The sequence below is a fragment of the Myotis yumanensis genome, unplaced genomic scaffold, assembly GCF_028538775.1.
Source record: "Myotis yumanensis isolate MYYU_CA2020_CCGP unplaced genomic scaffold, mMyoYum1.0.hap1 SCAF_15, whole genome shotgun sequence".
Lineage (NCBI taxonomy): Eukaryota > Metazoa > Chordata > Mammalia > Chiroptera > Vespertilionidae > Myotis > Myotis yumanensis.
The window spans coordinates 1,092,065-1,096,674 of NW_027223766.1; positions in this window are offsets into that span (position 1 = coordinate 1,092,065).

The window sequence follows — 4,610 nt, forward strand, 5'->3', positions numbered from 1 at the left end:
ATACCAGATATCAAGTTATACTACAAAGACACCATAATAAAAAAGGCCTGATACTGACACAAGAACAGCATATAGACCAATGAAACAGAACAGAGACCCCCAGAAATCAATCCAAGTCACTACGCTCAATTAGTATTTGACAGAGAAGGCAAGAATATACAATGGAGTCAACACACTCTCTTCAATTAATGGTGTTGGGAAAATTGGACAAATACATGCACACACACAAAAAAATAAACTAAACTACCAACTTACACCATACACAAGAACAAACTCAAAATGGATAAAAGACTTAAATGTAAGTTTGGGAACCATAAAAATCCTATAAGAAACCATAGGCAGCAAAATCTCAGACATCTCTCATGGCAATATGTTTACTGATATAGCTCCTAGGGCAGTGGTCGGCAAACTGCGGCTTGCGAGCCACATGTGGCTCTTTGGCCCCTTGAGTGTGGCTCTTCCACAAAATACCACATGTGGGAGTTCACGTACAGTGCGAAGTTGACTTAAAACTTTAAATAAAGTTTATTAAGTTAATTTTAGGGAAGGTTGTGGAGTGAAAGATGTAGTGTCAAGGTATGTTGAGATGGTTTGGACATATAGAGAGGATGAACGAAAGGAGATAGACAAAACAAGTATACAAGACGAGTGTGGATGGGAGAGTTGGAAGGGGTCAACCTCAGCGAATATACCTCAATCAGACTGAGGACGTTTTTAGCAAAGGCCAGCTTAGGAGTACCCTAATTAAGTTAATAACAATGTACCTACCTATATAGTTTAAGTTTAAAAAATTTGGCTCTCAAAAGAAATTTCAATCATTGTACTGTTGATATTTGGCTCTGTTGACTAATGAGTTTGCCGACCACTGACCTAGGGCAATGGAAACTAAGGAGAAAATAAACAAATGGGACTACATCAAAATAAAAAGCATCTACACAGCAAAAGAAACCATCAATGAAACAAAAAGAGAGCCCACTGCATGGGAGAACATATTTGGCAATGATACATCTCATAAAAGGTTAATATCCAAAATATATAAGGAACTCATACAACTTAACAAAAGGAAGACAATACAATTAAAAAAAATGGGCAAAAGACCTAAATAGACACTTCTCTAAGGAGGACATACAGAAGGCCAAAAGACATGAAAAAAATGCTCAAAATCACTGATCATCAGAGAGATGCAAATTAAAACGACAATGAGGTATCACCTCACACCTGTCAGAATGGCTACTATCAACAAACCAACAAATGACAAGTGTTGGTGAGGATGTGGAGAAAAGGAAACCCTAGTGCACTGCTGGTGGGAATGCAGACTGGTGCAGCCATTATGGAAAACAATATGCAGTTTCTTTTAAAAATTACAAATGGAGCTCCCATTTGATCTAGAGATCCCATTTCTAGGAACATACCCTAAAAAGCCCAAAACACCAATCAGAAAGAATGTATGCACCCCTATGTTCATAGCAGCACAATTTACAATAACTAAGATCTGGAAACAGCCCAGTGTCCATCAGTAGATGAGTGGATAAAAAAGCTGTGGTACATTTATACCATGGAATACTATGCAGCAGTAAAAAAGAAAGAACTCTTACCATTTGCAACAGCATGGAGGGACCTGGAGAGCATTATGCTAGGCAAAATAAGCCAGTCGGAGAAAGACAAGTATCACATGATCTCACTCTTATGTGAAATATAATGAATGAAATAAACTGATGAAAAAAATAGATCCAGAGACATGGAAGCATGGAACAAACTGCGGAATCTCAGAGGGAAGGTGGGGGAGGGAGGTTGGGTGAAAAATGATCCATCAAAGAATTTGTATGCATATATGCATAACCCATGGACACAGACAATAGGGTGGTGAAGGCCTGGGGTGGGGATCAGGGATGGGCTAAAAGGGGTCAATGGGGGAAAAAGGAAACATATACTTTCAGCAATAAAGATTTTTTTAAATAAAAGTAAATCTCCACTAAGATTAAGATACCAACACTTCACTACACCATTTTTCCTGGCCTCATCACAAAACCAAATCATTCATATATGTGCTTATATGTAAACTAGAGGCTCAGTACATGAATTCTTGCATGGGTGGGGTCCAGCTGGCCTGGTCCCCATGGGGCAGATTGGGGCCCGCCTGTCAGGAGGAGGAGATGGCTGGAGGTTGGCCAGCTGGCCTGCCCCAGTTGGGCCCTATCAGGGCCCAGTTGGCCAGGGGGAGGGGCTGTGGGCAGTGGGCTGGCTGGCTCCACCCCCAAATGGGGTGAGGGGGGCCCATCAGGGGTCATCGGCTGGGGGGAGGGGCCATGGAAGGTTGGCTGGCCAGCTCTGCCCCTGATTGGTGTGGGGGGCAACCAGGAGGGGGGGCAGTCAGGAGGAGGGGCCATGGGCATTGGCCGGCTGGCTCTGGCCCTGATCGGAGTGGGGGGGGGGGGTGATGGGAGGGGGACGGCCAGAGGTAGGGGCCACAGGCAGTTGGCTGGCTGGCCCCGCCCCTGATCGAGGTAGGGGAGTCCAATCGGGGGCAGGGCCAGCTGGGGGAAGGGGCCATGTGAGGTTGGCCGGCTAGCCTCACTCCTGATCAGGCCGGTTCGCTGGCAGCAGTGGGCATCATAGCTACCAGTCGCTGGCTTTATATATATATACTAGAGGCCCGGTGCACAAAAATTTGTGCACTGGGCGGGGGAGGGTGGGGGGGTCCCTCAGCCTGGCCTGTGCCCTCTCACAGTCTGGGACCCCTCGGGAGATAACGACCTGCTGGCTTAGGCCTGCTCCTGGGTGGCAGAGGGCACGCCCAATCCCTAGGAGCAGCCCCTGGTCAGGCTCAGAGCAGGGCTGATTGGGGAGTTGGGGCGCCGCCCCCAGTCATGCACAGAGCAGGGCGGATTGGGAGGTTGCGATGCCACCCTCAGTCATGCTCAGGGTACGGCTGATTGGGGGGTTGGGGCACCGCCCCCTATCACACTCAAGGCAGGGTCAATGGGGAGGTTGCTGCGCCACCCCCTGTGATGCACAGAGCAGGGCCAATCAGGGGGTTGGGGCTCTGCCCCCTGTCACTCACAGAGCAGGGCCCATCAGGGGGTTGGGGAGCTCCCCCCTGTCACACACAGAGTAGGGCCGATAGGGGAGTTGGGGCACCGCCTCCTGTCATACACAGAGCAGGGCGGATCGGGGTTGGGGCACTGCACCCTGTCACACTCAGGGTAGGGCCAATGGGGAGGTTATGGCTCTACCCTGTCACACACAGAGCAAGGCCCGTGGAGGGGGGTTGGGGCGCCACCCTCTATCACCCACAGAGCAGGGCCGATCAGGGGGTTGGGGCGCCATCGCTGTCACACTCAGGGCAGGGCCGATGGAGAGGTTATGGCTCTACCCTGTCACACACAGAGCCGGGCCCATGGGGGCGGGGGGGTGTTGGGGCACCGCACCCTGTCACACACAGAGCAGGGCCGATCAGGGAATTGGGGAGCTCCCCCCTATCAGGCACAGAGCAGGGCCCGTAGGGGGGGGGGGTTGGGGAGCCGCACCCTGTCACACACAGAGCAGGGCCGATCAGGGGGTTGGTGCGCTGCACCCTGTCAAGCACAGAGCCCCAGGGCAATCAGGGGATTGGGGAGCTCCCCTCTATCACCCACAGAGCAGGGCCGATCAGGGGGTTGGGGTGCCACACCCTGTCACACACAGAGCCGCAGGGCAATCAGGGGGTTTGGGCACTGCCCCTTGTCACGCTGATCCCGGTGCTGGGAGCCTCGCTGCTCCGCTGATCCCGGTGCCGGGAGGCATATTACCCTTTTACTATATAGAATAGAGGCCTGGTGCATGGGTGGGGGCCGGCTGGTTTGCCCTGAAGGGTGTCCTGGATCAGGGTGGGGGTCCCCACTGGGGTGCCTGGCCAGCCTGGGTGAGGGGCTGAGGGCTGTTTTCCCGCTGGCAGTTGACTAAAAGCTCCCAACCGCTCCTTGTTTTCTTCTTCTTTTTTTTTTTTTTTTTTTTTTATTCTGGGCCAGCTTTAGCTCTGAGGCCTTGCTGCTGAAAACATGGATACAATGTTTCGGTCCGGCTGGATTTCAGTCCGCTGGTTTCTGGAGTTTTGTTTATCTTCTTATTTTCAACATAGTATATAGTTGGTTAGAGTTGCAGTTGAGAGGCCGGCAAGTGAGGCGGGGAATGTTGGAGTCCGCAGCAAGCAAGCCTCACGCTCGCTTCCAGCTGCCTGGCTGCCGGCCGCCATCTTGGCTGACAGTTAATTTGCATATACTCACTGATTAGCCAATGAAAAGGGTAGCGGTCGTACGCTAATTACCATGTTTCTCTTTTATTAGTGTAGATATTTTAACGAAAGTACTGCAGTTACTACATAAAATGCGTCATGAATCAACCCCAATTCTAATGGAGCCAAAAGCTGGTTGATGAGAAAATGTAAATAAAAGGATTTAAATGCACACCAACCTCCGAGGGGAGTGGTGTGCCCACGCTGCAGCTCTGGGGTCCCAGGGGATGCCTGCATGGGCCTCACACAGCCTGGGCCACCCTCTCCGGCTATGCAGGTGCGTGGCTCTCCATCACCTGCAGAGCGGTCAGGACACGGCAGCCCAGGGCTCTGCTCTCCA